General features: G+C 43.5%; 2 protein-coding genes across 6 annotated transcripts in view; one reads left to right on the top strand and one right to left on the bottom strand.

The window, feature by feature from the left end:
* SENP8 (SUMO peptidase family member, NEDD8 specific) overlaps positions 1-9551 on the bottom strand; it is a 35634-nt gene extending 26083 nt beyond the window's left edge. The window contains exon 1 of the mRNA XM_066278017.1: positions 9465-9551. The gene's annotated coding sequence lies outside the window, so the exon portion shown is untranslated. The remainder of the gene's footprint in view (positions 1-9464) is intronic.
* Positions 9552-9783: 232 nt separating this feature from the next.
* Positions 9784-15295, top strand: part of MYO9A (myosin IXA) — a 290547-nt gene continuing 285035 nt past the window's right edge. For all 5 annotated transcript variants that reach the window (XM_066277973.1, XM_066277974.1, XM_066277975.1 and 2 more), the window contains exon 1: positions 9784-10212. The gene's annotated coding sequence lies outside the window, so the exon portion shown is untranslated. The remainder of the gene's footprint in view (positions 10213-15295) is intronic.

Raw genomic sequence — 15295 nt, 5'->3', positions numbered from 1 at the left:
GGTGTACAGAATAGTGGTTAAGACAGCACTATATTTCAGTGTTCCTCTCAATATTTCCAGTGCCCACCTGGCACCATAGTTATTGCATATCATTGACTCTATTTCTTATGCTGTACTTTACATCTTAATGAGTACTCTGTAACTACTGATTTGTGCTTCTTAATCCCTTTCTGTTTTCCCTAGTACCTCAACCCCCTTTCCCACTAACCACCACCAGTCCCCTCTGTGTCTGAGTATATTTCAATATTGTTTATTTGTTTATTTTGTTCTTTAGATTCCACATATAAGTGAAATCATATGAAATTTGTTTTTCTCTGAGTGACTTATTTCACTTAGCATACCTTCTAGGGCTGTCCATGCTGTGACAAATGGTAAGATTTTATTTTATTTTTTTAGAGAGAGAGAGAAAGAGGGAGAAGAGTTGGGAAACATCAACTCATAGTAGTTGCTTCCTGTATGTGCCTTGACCAGGCAAGCCCAAGGTTTCGAACTGGTGACATCAGCATTTCAGGTCTACACTTTATACACTGTGCTACCACAGGTCAGGCAAGATTATATTCTTGCACTCCAAAATTATAAGATACTGAAGAAAGAAACTGAAGAAGATACAATAAATGTAAGCATATATCATGTTCACGAATAGGAAGAATTAACATCATTAAAATGTACAAACCAGCCAAAGCAATCTATAGACTCAATGTAATTCCTATCAAACTATCAATGGTGTTTTTTCACAGAACTAGGACAAATAATCCAAAAATTTATAGGGAACCACAAAAGATCCCAAATAGCTTCAGCAATCTTAAGAAAGAAGAACAAGGTTGGAGGTATCATGCTACATTTATATCAAACTATACTATAAGACTGTAGTAATCAAAACAGTACGGTAGTGGCATAAAAAACAGACATATCTATTGATTAACAGAACAGAATAGCAAGCCCAGAAAGAAACCAATGCCTACATGGTCAATTAATATTTGACAAAGGAGGCAAGAACATACAATGAGGTAAAGGCAGTCTATTCCATAAATGGTTATGAACAAACTGGACAGATACATCTACTTCTCACTCTTACAGTGATCTAAAATACCCGTTTCTTTAATTCACTGGTCTCACTTCTGTCCTCTAAAAAAACAGAGTAAGTCTAATTTCTTTTCTATAAGCTATTAAACACAAAGATTTAAAAATAATCTGATGTTATTAAAATTAGATAATATACAACTTCTAAGTATGATTCCATTTGCAATTTCACAAAAAGAATCACATACAAGACCAAGTATGCTTTTCATGTCAGCACAAATAGAAAATTTTTCAGGAAGGAAGTTCAAGCCTTTGTCTATTTGTTTGTTTCAATTCCCCCAATTAAACATTTCCTTTTAATGAAGCCTAAACCATTCAGGGATTTGTAGGAAGAGGCATGTGTAAATTGCCAAGATTTATATATCCCCCTTGAAGGCAGAGATTAAATTTTACTCATCCCTGTTATCTTCAGAGTTTGAAATACTGGATAAGTTTTAAGAGACGAATGTTTTTCTTGAACAAAACACAGAAATGAAATCATTCTGAAAAGCTCCTAGGCCATGGCCGGTTGGCTCAGCAATAGAGCATTGGCCTGGTGTGTGGGAGTCTCGGGTTTGATTCCTGGTCAGGGTATACAGGAGAACTGACCATCTGCTTCTCCTCCCTTCCCCCTGCCTTCCCCTCCTGCAGCCATGGCTGGAATGGTTCGAGCAAATTGGCCCCAGGTGCTGAGGATGGCACCATGGCCTTGCCTCAGGTGCTAAAATAAAAATAGTTCAGTTGCCAGGCTACAGAGCAACAGCCCCAGATGGGTGGAGCATCACCCTGTAGAGGGCTTGCTGGGTGGATCCCAGTCCAGGTGTATGTCACATGTCGGAGTCTGTCTCTCTACTTCCCCACCTCTTAATAAAAAAAAGAATAAAAGAAAAATTCCTATAAACATAAAATTGTTATAAACATAGGGGATTTCTCAATTTTCTTAAATTGTTATATAAATTTGAACAGTAGTCCTTTATCATCAATAGCTTATAAATAAAGGAATTCAGCTCTCAAAGTAGAAAAACCACATGGTATGATAATGATGCCTAGTAACTCCACTGCCAAAGATTCCAAATGGTCCTGCCTTGGGCCAGGGAGACAGTCTAGGTCAGTGGTTCTCAAACTTTTTGAAGTTGGGTGCATTTAAAATCCTACAAATAATTGTAGGTGCACTATATACAAATTTCTGAGAAGTATGTTATAATAATTAAGTAAAATATTAAAGAAAAAAATATAAAGTCCAAGCATGCTTTTATGGTAATTAAACGAAGTACATACGACAAAATTAAATTTATTCTGACATTAAAAAACATTTTTATGTTACATTTTTTGAGTTATGCTTTTTAGAATTCATAAAATAGCGGGGTTAAAAAATTAAAAAATGACAAAAATGTTATCTTTATATATATATATGTGTATATATATATATTTAAAAGATTATTCATTTTAGAGAGGAGAGAGAGAGAAGGGAGGAGCAGGAAGCTTCAACTCCCATATGTGCCTTGACCAGGCAAACCCAGGGTTTTTTTTTGTTTTTTTTTTTTAAACATCCAGAGGCTTTTCAGGAGCCTGTATCTTTATTTTTTATTTTTATTTATTATTATTTTTTTTTCATTTTTCTGAAGCTGGAAACAGGGAGAGACAGTCAGACAGACTCCTGCATGCGCCCGACCGGGATCCACCCGGCACGCCCACCAGGGGCGACGCTCTGCCCACCAGGGGGCGATGTTCTGCCCATCCTGGGCGTCGCCATGTTGCGACTAGAGCCACTCTAGCGCCTGAGGCAGAGGCCACAGAGCCATCCCCAGCGCCTGGGCCATCTTTGCTCCAATGGAGCCTTGGCTGCGGGAGGGGAAGAGAGAGACAGAGAGGAAAGTGCGGCGGAGGGGTGGAGAAGCAGATGGGTGCTTCTCCTGTGTGCCCTGGCCGGGAATCGAACCCGGGTCCTCCGCACGCTAGGCCGACGCTCTACCGCTGAGCCAACCAGCCAGGGCCAAACCCAGGGTTTTGAACCGGTGACCTCAGCATTCCAGGTTGATGCTTTATCCACTGTGCCATCACAGGTCAGGCTATATAGATGCATTCTTAGTAAGATTTAGTAAATTCCGCAGGTCCTGGCGCAAATGTGTTAAGTTTTTTCATTCTTGTGTTTATGAGAAACATGAGCCTGATGTGTCCTAGCAATTTCTTCAATGTTTGGAATATATTTGAAAGGCAAACTCTCATTTCCTTGTCAATACATTGAACAATTCCTCGCTTTTTACTCTTGTGTTGAGGGTAGAAAATCCTAATTCACATAATAGGATGTTAAAAATTGTAGTAAAATGTTCAAAGCTTTTTTAGATACTGCCACATATTCTTCTTTCAAAAGGCTTCAAGAGATAATTTCTTATGTTTAATCATCAATCCAAAACTCTCACCATACATATCATCCTAACTTTACACCAAACAAAGGATAGAAGAAACTTGCCTCCAGTCTTTCTGGGGAACATGGGGGGTAGTGTAAACAATCCAGCACTACAGCTTAACAGCCTTTTGCAACCTAATCAGGCAAGTAAGGTGGGGGGGTTGGGCAGACTGTATCAGCTTACAGCCAATTCCCCACCCCTCTGTCCTCCAAAAATCTAAACTCCAAAAACCCTATTGGTTTTTTGTTTCCCAGCAGGCACACATTTCTCTGGAATACCACAGGGCGCACCTGGAAATCTTATAGGGTGCACCAGTGCACCCTGGTGCACTTTGAGAACCACTGGTCTAGGTGAACTTTCAGGATTTCTTCTAGCACCAAGGTTCTTTATTTATTGCTGTTACTAGGCCTAACTACCAGTGACTAAAGTGTCAATGATCATAAAGACAATTTATTCTCATTCTACCATTACTGTCTCAAGGGTTGCATCTATAATTGTATCACAGTTCGTTGTTTTTCTTACTATAAACTTAGTGTAAACACCAGCCTTTTTTTTTTTTTTTCCTGAAGCTGGAAACGGGGAGAGACAGTCAGACTCCCGCATGCGCCCGACCGGGATCCACCCGGCACGCCCACCAGGGGCGACGCTCTGCCCACCAGAGGGCGTTGCTCTGCCGCGACCAGAGCCACTCTAGCACCTGGGGCAGAGGCCAAGGAGCCATCCCCAGCGCCCGGGCCATCTTTGCTCCAGTGGAGCCTTGGCTGCGGGAGGGGAAGAGAGAGACAGAGAGGAAGGGGGGGGGGTGGAGAAGCAAATAGGCGCTTCTCCTATGTGCCCTCGCCGGGAATCAAACCCTGGTCCCCCGCACGCCAGGCCAACACTCTACCGCTGAGCCAACCGGCCAGGGCCAACACCAGCCTTTCTTAAACTGATTTTGTTTTGCTTAAAAATTTCATAGAGGCCCTGGCCGGTTGGCTCAGCGGTAGAGCGTAGGCCTGGTGTGCGGGGGACCCGGGTTCGGCACATAGAAGCGCCCATTTGCTTCTCCACCCCCCTCCCCTTCCTCTCTGTCTCTCTCTTCCCCTCCCACAGCGAGGCTCCATTGGAGCAAAGATGGCCTGGGCGCTGGGGATGGCTCCTTGGCCTCTGCCCCAGGCGCTAGTGTGGCTCTGGTCGTGGCAGAGTGATGCCCGGGAGGGGCAGAGCATCGTCCCCTGGTGGGCAGAGTGTCGCCCCTGGTGGGCGTGCCGGGTGGATCCCGGTCGGGCGCATGCGGGAGTCTGTCTCCCCATTTCCAACTTCAGAAAAATACAAAAAAAAAAAATGAATTTATGTTTTATTGTAGTGTGCCGACTGGAAAACAGAGTCTGATAGAATCCAATTATGATGCACAGAATCTTCTGTCTTGCAACTTGTTTTTAAATGTTAACATGAATAGCCTGACCTGTGGTGGCTCAGTGGATAAAGCGTCGACCTGGAAATGCTGAGGTCGCCGGTTCAAAACCCTGGGCTTGCCTGGTTAAGACACATATGGGAGTTGATGCTTCCAGCTCCTCTCCCCTTCTCTCTCTCTGTCTCTATCCTCTCTCTCTCTCTCTCTGTATCTCCCTCTCCTCTCTAAAATGAATAATAAAAAAGAAAAGTTAGTATCAATTTAAAAAAGAAAAAAAAAAGAAATCTTTAAAAAAAAAAATGTTAACATGAATACTTGTGAGTTATCTGAACAAGCCTGAATTATATTATACATTAAGTAGGGTAAACATTTCCAGGAACTATTTTAGTTGCCAAAGTGCCAAGTTGCTGCAATAAACAGTAGTGAGAAAATTAGAGATAAAATAAGGCCAGAAATCCAAGCTATTGTTTTGAAGAACTGAACCTATCACAGTACTCCAAGAATATTTATTCATTGGCCATCAGAGAAGGCAGGCGTAAGGTTATTAAATTTATATATGTTCAAAAATCATAACTGTCATCAGGATAACTTTTAGTATCAGATCTGTGTTCACAACGATTGAATGTGCGAAGGGGTAGCCATGTAATTGGAAGCCAGGGATAGGAACTTTTAGAGATTTTCTGTAATAAAAATCTTTTAACCCTTCTAAGGTCTAGTATTCTCCCTGCTCTTAGACCCATTCTCCCATTCCCTAAACAAAGGGAACAGATAGATAAAACTCAACTTCGGAATAAACCTGATTTTCAGTCTATATGGACCATGACACCACCCACGTGATCTCTAATAGTTACAGGCTGGTCTGAAGAAGCTACTCTCTCAGATATTCTGGTTCAGAAACTTAACTTTACATTATTCATTTGGTTTAGTAATACCTAAACCTCAAGTTCAATCTGTTGAATAATATGTTTAAAAAGGGCAAAATTTAAGGACTAGCTGGAATTTGGGCAGTAAATTTTATATAATCTGATATTAATCAGTTTCCAGAGAGATGGGTTATCTGGGCCTTGAGGAATTCTTTTTTGTTTCATTGTATACATCCAAGAGGTTTAAGGGATTGGCAAGAAAATGAGTCTTTTTTTGGTTTGTTTTTTACAGAGACAGAGATAGAGTCAGAGAAAGGAACAGATAAGGACAGAGAGAGATGTGAAGCATCAATCATCAGTTTTTTGTTGCGACATCTTAGTTGTTCATTGATTGCTTTCTCATATGTGCCTTGACCGCGGGCCTTCAGCAGACCGAGTAATCCCTTGCTTGAGCCAGCGACCTTGGGTCCAAGCTGGTGAGCTTTGCTCAAACCAGATGAGCCCACACTCAAGCTGGCGACCTTGGGGGTCTCAAACCTGGTTCCTCGGCATCCCAGTCCGACGCCCTATCCACTGCGCCACCGCCTGGTTAGGCAAGAAAATGAGTCTTGATGTTAAAAAGTCAGAAATGTAGGATCTACTGGTATAGATGACATTTAATCAGGGAAGCCTTAGTAACATTTGGGAATCAATGCATGTAGTAAAGCCACTGCTTATCAGAAATGCTAATATAATAATTTTGTAACACAAAAGAACAGCCTATTGATTATGTAAAATGCCAACTGACCTCCACACTGGTGTATACATCCGTGTCGAAAGGTATGCTATTTATTCCAATCTATGTTTCTTTAGACTAGTCAGTCACACTGAGGAAATAAAGTAATTTAGCAAACTCTTTAGGGATCACTTTATGATAAAATTTAGTTTAAAAGGTCATTTAATTATTTATTTGTAGGCATAGTGTCTTCATTCCTGTCTTATGATCTAACACACATATTACTGCTAGATTAATTTTTCAAACAGAACTCTAATTTTATTATTCTACTCCAAAAAATTTCATCTCTCCATTATCTGCCAAAACAAGTACCAATTACAGCCAAGCATTTCAAAGATTTTCACAAAAATAGTCCCGACCTATCTTTCCCAATTTATTTCTGATACTACTCTTACATAGACAGCTACAAGCTCAGTCCTCCAGCAGGTCTAAATTATTAGGCAACAGTGGATTAGTACTGGTTGTTGCCCCTCGGTATTAGAGAAAAAGAAAATCCAGTTCCCCACTTCAGCTCCAAGAGAGGGGCTGGGAAGTTAACATTGCTCTGGCATCTCTCTGAAACACAGATTCAATCTATCATGCTCTTGCTTAAAACCATTACAATGAGCTTTTTATAAATCTAGGATTCATGAACCAGAATGTGGCTAGAATTTACAGGTTTGATGGACTTGGGAGTGGGATAAAATTGAACTTTTATTTTCAATAATATCTAGCTGAAATTTGGCATTTTCTTCAATAAATGTAGACAATCCAGAGTAATATCTGCAGTCCCTATGTCTTTAATCACCAATAGAAAATAAGATATTTTCACATCATATTAAAGTTGTTGCAGGTATTTCAAAATATAATTTATGTTTCTCATTATTTGGAATTACACAATTATACCTGCTGCCAGATGGTATTTAGTGCACAAAGAAGCACATATATAATACATTACACACTTGTTGGAATGTTTTAAAAACTTTGAATAAAATTGGTTTCAGCCTGACCAGGCTGTGGCGCTTTGGATAGAGCATTGGACTGGGATGAGGAGGACCCAGGTTCGAGACCCTGAGGTCGCCAGCTTGAGCGCAGGCTCATTTGGTTTGAGCAAGGCTCACCAGCTTGAGCCCAAGGTCGCTCACTCGAGCAAGGGTCACTTGGTTTGCTGTAGCCTCCGGTCAAGGCACATATGAGAAATCAATCAATGGACAACTAAGGAACCACAATGAAGAATCGATGTTTCTCATCTCTCTCTCTTACTGTCTGTCCCTATCTGTCCCTCTCTCTGATTCTGCCACACACACAAAAAAATTGGTTGTATTCATTTCCATGTATTTTATTTTATACATTTATAAACATTCTGGGATAGGGGCCACAGGCCAGGCTGCCAAAGAGGTCCATGTGTAAAAGAGGTTACTTTCTTTTTAGCTTTGTTATTTATTCCTATGAGTTGCTTACAGTATATAAACTAAATGTTTTAGCTTGGGATGTAAGGCTACACTTGATCATCTTTATCTCTACCCCACCCTTATTCTCCGTACTACGCCCCAGTCTTACCACACAATGCTGCTCTCCCTTGTCTGGAGGCAGAGACAGGTTTTTGGAATAACCCTAGTTAATAGTCACCCTACACTGGCTTTGGCTTTGCCTTTACAGTCCTTCTCTGGCAGCCAAGTGAATTCTTTTCTACAGGTCTGTTTCCCCTAATACTATGAGAGCCTAGTAGGGCTGTGTCTTAAATATCTTTATATCTCATTCCTAACTTAAATGATTGATGAAATAATTGGCAAGGCACTGTGCTTAGTAATCTCTATGAGAATGAAGTTAATCTTTGAATTTCATAAATTGGCTCGACTCTAATCTTTCTGGGTATAAAAATAAGGATATTCTCAAGCTCTAAGACTTAAACCCCAGCTGATAAATGCTAGAGTGAAGGGAAAAGGAGTGAGGGCTGTAACCGAGGGGGCCTCATGAAAATGAAGGGATGGAACTGCACAGAAATGAAAGGCAAGAATGGCTGCTGCTTCTTCCCTTTCCCACAGCGGTTATTAAAAACTTTCATCCCTCTGCTCAAGTTTCTTATTCCACCCCCAACTCTCTTTCATCAAATGACTCACATCCTAATGTCTATCTACATCTTCCTGTCCTTCCCTACTTCCCATCCTCTACTTCCTTCCCTTCCCCACTTTCCTCTTGTGGCTCTCGACCCTCAGCATAGGAAAAACACTGATACCTCGACGCCAGAGTTCGTTTAATTGGTTTTGGGGGGAACAACACAGATTTTTTCTTTCTTTTAAAGCTCCCAGATGATTCATTCTAATGTGTACAAGGTTGTGCTGCAACAGTGCTCTTACCTTATAAATTGGACACCCTCATTAATGGGCTCAGCATCTTTAAGGAAAAGATATTTGCGGCCCACATTCTCAGTCCTCCTCCTCACCCTTCACAATGATGCCTCCAAGTGCAGGCTTCATTGAAACAGTTTCCACCTGCTGTATCCTATTCCTCTAATTTTTCACTATTCCGGACCAATGTGCTCTTGTTTCTCGCTCCTATTTCATTAACCAGCCTTCTAACACGAGTTAAGAAAGACCCAAAGGTCGCCTTAGGAACGGTTTCCTCAGGGCCCCTCTTCTAGGCTGAGAGTATCTTGTACTTTTTTTCTAGGATAATTTTTCTTTACTACCACTGCGAGTTTTCTCGTCGTCTCCCACTTAACACCGCACTTCAGAAAGACAGGGCTATTTCGTTCGTGTCTGACTTTCTCGAGTCCAAGGCACAGACACCACTCAGTAAAAAGTCGGGAGAATGAATGGAAGGGACCGAGAAACGGAGGTCGGGGCGGGGGCTAAGAAGAGCCGTGCCGAGGACCGTGTGCCAGAACTGGGGATGGGGCCTAGATGCACTACACCTGTGCGGGCAGCCAAGCGGTCCTCGCCCGGACACGGTGACTGACAAACCAATGTGGGGAGGCGACTTCTTACCTGCTTAGAGCCTCACCCCCTCCATCAGCCTTCAGGCGCCTCTGTGTTGGCCGGAAAGCGAGAACCGTCGCAAACCCGGAGTTTTCCACTCCAACTTTGCGACATTACTATCCAGTAAAGGGAGTTTCTAAGGCTGTTCCCAGCTTTGCCGTAAAGTGAGGAAAAAATGTGGGCGGGGCCGCCTGGGGCGTACGAAACGGGGTGTGGCCGCGCAAGCGCACGCCGAACTCTCTGGTGGCGTCACGTGCGGGCGGGCCAACTGGGGCCGGCGGTAGGGGGCGTGGGAGGTAGGTCCGAGCGCGTCTGCTCGTCTGCAGCCGAGGATTTGCGCGGGGCGGGGCAGCGTGCGCGGGGTTGGTGGCGCGCGGGCCGGAGTCGAGCAAGGACCTGGCGGCGGTTGGTGGTGGTTGCGCAGAGCCTAGCCGGGACCTTGAGCGGCGGCGGCAGCATCCGCGGGACGGGCCGAGGCAGCGGCAGCCTCTGAGGCGGCAGTCCAGCGCGTGCTCTGGGCGGGGTGCGGCGGAGGCTGTGCCTGCCCAGGCCGGGCGGAGTCTCTCTGACAGGGCGGGGGATGCGCGGCGACCGCTCTCCCGGACCCTGAGGCAGCTGGGCCCACGTTCCCGGAACCGTCCGACCCCGCCGGCTTCGGCCTCTGCTGTCTCCTCCGGCCTCACCCTGGGGCCGAGGCTGGTAGGCAGCTTCCGCCATAGAGGAGGGGCTGTCTTTGGCCACTGCGGCGAAGCCCGAGGTAAGTCGCCGGGCCCAAGTCTCAGGCTCGTTCTTGGGCTCCCGCGGGGTAGCCCCGCGAGCGGGTCTTCCCATACTCGCGATCTTTGCCGCGGGGCTCCTGTAGACCCCACCCATCCTATCTCCATCAGCCAGACACCATTCCTTCCCTGCAGCCGGCGGCGCTGTTTCACGGGCCCCCACACCCCATGAAACCCCCCTTGGACTCTTCGGAAGCCTCCAGACTCCGTTACAGCTCCCCGTGAGTTCACCGGGTCCTACTTCCTCTGGGGCCCGGTCACGGACGCCCTCGAACCCACTGCGACTCCCCAGCTTCTAGGCAGGTCCTTCGCTGCTCAGCCCTCTTTCCTCGCGGACCTCCTGGGCCGCTTGCGGAGCTCCTAGCTGCCTAGCTCTTACCCTGCCGGGCTTTCCGACGATGTATTTTCTTGATGCTTAGCCTCCCCGCAGATGATGTCAGCCCCTCGTAGACAGCCCCCTCTCCTCAGCCCTTTCCTACAGACCTCCTTTCCTTAGGCGGACCGTGCTGTCTTCCCGGTCGTGATCCTTTCGTTGGTTGAAAGGACTTTTTTGCTGTTAAATGCCGAAGGGATGTTCGCTTAGCCTAGTGTATTCTCCCCAGTGGCTTAAGGGGACCAACTGACACCATGTTTGAAGGGCTTAGTCTGGTGGCTGGAGGCGGGTAGAGTAGGTAACCCAGGGTCGGGGGTGTGTGCTGTCCCAAGTCCCACAGCCCCTTCTCATCTGGTCTCTTCTGTAGGATGTGTGACATAGTCCAGATCTGGTGTTTTAGGGACCTGTATAAGGGTTAAATCACATTCCACTAATTGGATGTAAATGTGTCTCCAGGTAATACCTCTTCATCTTGCAGATTTTACAGACCTTTTGCGCTGGTTTTGAAGGATACTGGGGACTTTATTTACTTGAGTTTACTGGAAAAGTAAGATTCGTAGTTTTCCTTAATCCTTAAAGATTTAATGTCAACTTAATTTTCTGCTGCCTGATGCTGCTGTCTTGCTTTAACGAGGAGCAAGTAAAAATTATAGTGCACTATTCAGTGATGTCGTTGCAGCCTTCTCAGCAGTAGTAAAATATTGGATAAAATGTTGAACTCCTGAGCTGTCAAGAAGGAAATGTAGTGTTACATCAAATGATCACTGCATAATTTTTAATGTTGTTGTAAGGATGAAGTATAGAGAAGTTTTTGTAGTCAGTACATGTAAATATTTTATTTTGTGAGGAGCTTAGAAGGGGAAAATCATGTTTAAAATTATGGGTAGTAACTAGATGTAATATAAAAGTCAAAGGTGTCACAAAGGTCGCTGGCTTGAAGCCCAAGATCGCTGGCTTGAGCAAGGGTTCATTGGTTTGGCTGGACCCCCCCCCCCCCATCATGGCATATAGAAGAAAGCAGTACACGAACAACTAGAACAACTAAAGTGCCGCAGCTACGAGTTAATGCTTCTCATCTTTCTCCCTTCCCGTCTATCTGTCACTGTCTGTCTCTCACTCTCTCTCTCTCAAAAAAAAAAAAAAAAAGTCGAATCAAAAGAATATGCAGTGAAAAGTTTCTTTATCCTCCAAACACCCATTTTCACTCTAGAGGCAGCCACTATTTACATGTTGATGCGTGACCTTCCTGTGATATTTGTAGCATATACAAGCCTATACATTTATAATTTTAAAACACACTAGCATGTACTGTACACTGTTTATAGCTTTTTATCCCCACTTAATAATAGATCCTAGAGATTCTACAACAACAGTGCATATGGTAGTGCCTTATTTACTGGCTGGATGGTAGTGTTCCATTTTGGTGGTCTTGGTATTTTCAGTACAAACAGTGCTGCATATTTTTCTAAATGTGTCAATTGTTCCATGTTTTAAGTACTATATTTCAGGATTATATTCCTGATGATTCTTTTGTGCTGAACCTACAAAAAAAATAAAGATACAACTAAAGTAAATTTTATTTATGTGCAGAACTTCAATGGAGTGACTAGCTTTGATGTTGATTATATTTGTCAAATAAGATATTGAAGAATTTAAATTGGGATCTGAAATGATCAGATTTGTGGGTTTTTTTTTTTTTTTTTTTGTTTGTATTTTTCTGAAGCTGGAAACGGGGAGGCAGTCAGACTCCCACATGCGCCGACTGGGATCCACCCGGCACGCCCACCAGGGGGCGATCGATGCTCTGCCCATCTTGGGGCGTCGCTCTGCCGCAATATGAGCCATTCTGGCGCCTGAGGCAGAGGCCATAGAACCATCCTCAGCGCTCGGGCAAACTTTGCTCCAGTGGAGCCTTGGATGTGGGAGGGGAAGAGAGAGACAGAGAGGAAGGAGAGGGGGAATGGTGGAGAAGCAGATGGGCGCTTCTCCTCTGAGCCCTGGCCGGGAATCGAACCTGGGACTCCTGCACGCCAGGCCGATGGTCTACCACTGAGCCAACCAGCCAAGGCCCAGATTTGTGTTTTTTAAAAGGTCACTCTGGCTTCATTGAGGAGGGCGGGTTGAAGGATAGACCAAGGCTAAAGGCAGGAATATCAGGGGGGCAATCTGGCAAATGATGATATTGGTTCTGGATTTGGGTACTGGATTAGACAGGATTTGATGATTTCAATAGATTTGGGATTAGGGAGAGAGGGTTCATAGAAGATAAAATCTGGTTTCTAATTTGTGCCTTTCACCGAGATTGGGGTCTATATGAGGAAGGACAATTTTAATTTTTGTCAAGAAAGAGGAATTCAGTTTGTGACATGTTGAGTTTTGGTGATTATACTTATGTCAGATGGGGAAGGCAAGTAGGAAACGGGATTTGTGGTTTAAGCTTATTATCAAGTTCTGAGTGCATAGTAAAAGATTTTGGGGACAAAGGGTATAGATGAGTAAAGATTGTTGTACAGCAACCCAACATTTGTTGTACAGGTAAAGTTGAATGTCTAGCTAGTAAATTATGTGATTAAATCTTTAATAAATCTTTTTATTATAGTTTAAGCATCAATAGTGAGGTTCACTAACGTGACTTTTTAACGTTTTTCCCTCCTTAGTTAACATTAGTTACTGTAACATTAGTATACAGTTCATGAGGGAAATGTAGTAAAATCAGATTTTTTTCTCTTAATTAAAAAAATTATTTAAGTACATATTTTTTGTATTTCATTTATTTAAAAAATTTTAATTTTCGCCTGACCTGTGGTGGCGCAGTGGATAAAGCGTTGACCTGGAAATGCTGAGGTCGCCAGTTCAAAACCCTGGGCTTGCCTGGTCAAGGCACATATGGGAGTTGATGCTTCCTGCTCCTCCCCCCTGTCTCTCTCTCTCTCTCTGTCTCTCTCTCTCCTCTCTAAAATGAATAAATAAAATTTTAAAAAAAATTTAATTTTCAATTACAGTCGACATTCAGTATTATTTTATATTAGTTAGACAATCACATAATTTAGAAAGTGATCTCTTTGATAAGTGTGGTACCCACTAGGCACCCTAAATAGTTACTGCAATATTGACTCTTCCCTATGCTGTATTTCATATCTCCTTGACTATTTTATAACTACCTATTTGTATTTCTCAGTCCTTTCACCATTTTCACCTATCCTTCCAACCTTCCTCCCCTCTGGCAACCATCAGTTCTCTGTATCTCTGAGTGTTTTTTGTTTTGTTTGTTTGATTATTTTGTTCTTTAGATTCCACATATAAGTCAAATCTTACAGTGTTTGTTTTTTGTCTGACTTATTTAACTTAGCATAATACCCTTTAGATCTGCCTGCTGTCACAAATGGTAAGATTTAATTATTTTTTTTATGGCTCAGTAATATTCCATTGTATGTATGTACACCACTTATTTACCCACTGGTCTGTTTATGGGCACTTGGGTTGCTGCCATATCTTGGCTATTGTACATATGGGTGCATATATCTTTTCAAATTATGTTTTGAGTTTCTTCAGATATATTCCCAGAAGTGGAAATGCTGGGTCATAAAGCAGTTCCATTTTTAATTTTTTGAGGAATCTCCAGACTGTTTCCCAATGACTGTACCAATCTGCAGTCCTACCAACAGTGCAGGAGGATTCCCTTATCTCCACATTCTCACCATCATTTATTTGTTGATTTATTGGTGATAGTCATTCTGACATGTGTGAGGTTATATCTTATTGTGGTTTTTATTTGCATTTCTCTGATGGTTAATGATGTTGAGCATCTTTTCATTAAACTTGGATTTTTTAGAAAAAGTAAAACCTCAGAAGAAATTAGTAATATAAACTTCATCTTTAGTAATAATTTGGATTATTCTATTATATAAGTTCGGTCTTCGCAGAGAAGTGCAGGGGGTTTGAAATGTGATGTGCTAAGAAATTAAGGTTTTTATTTATTTATTTATTTAATTTAATTTAGAGAGGAGAGAGAGAGAGGAGAGGAGACAGAGGAGAGGAGAGAGAGACGGGGGGGGGGGGGGGGGGGGAGGAGCTAGAAGCATCAACTCCCATATGTGCCTTGACCAGGCAAGCCCAGGGTTTCGAACTGGCGACCTCAGCATTTCCAGGTCGACGCTTTATCTACTGCGCCACCACAGGTCAGGCCAGAATATTAAGGTTTTTTTTTTTGTTGTTGTTGTTGTTTTGTATTTTTCTGAAGCTGGAAACGGGGAGAGACAGTCAGACAGACTCCCGCATGTGCCTGACCGGGATCCACCCAGCACGCCCACCAGGGGCAATGCTCTGCCCACCAGGGGACGATGCTCTGCCCCTCCGGGGCGTTGCTCTGCTGCAACCAGAGCCACTCTAGCGCCTGGGGCAGAGACCAAGGAGCCATCCCCAGCGCCCGGGCCATCTTTACTCCACTGGAGCCTTGGCTGCGGGAGGGGAAGAAAGAGACAGAGAGGAAGGAGAGGGGTTGTGGAGAAGCAAATGGGCGCTTCTCCTATGTGCCCTGGCCGGGAATCGAACCCGGGTCCCCCACACGCCAAGCCGACGCTCTACTGCTGAGCCAACCGACCAGGGCCCAGAATATTAAGTTTTTAATTTGCATGATTTTTAGCTATGTTAATTTTTTTTAAACATTTTTTTTTTTAATTTTTATTTATTTT

Source organism: Saccopteryx bilineata, chromosome 4, assembly GCF_036850765.1.
Source record: "Saccopteryx bilineata isolate mSacBil1 chromosome 4, mSacBil1_pri_phased_curated, whole genome shotgun sequence".
Taxonomy (NCBI): domain Eukaryota; kingdom Metazoa; phylum Chordata; class Mammalia; order Chiroptera; family Emballonuridae; genus Saccopteryx; species Saccopteryx bilineata.
The sequence above is the reverse complement of the archived record's forward strand: the minus strand, read 5'-3'. Positions and strand labels throughout refer to the sequence as shown.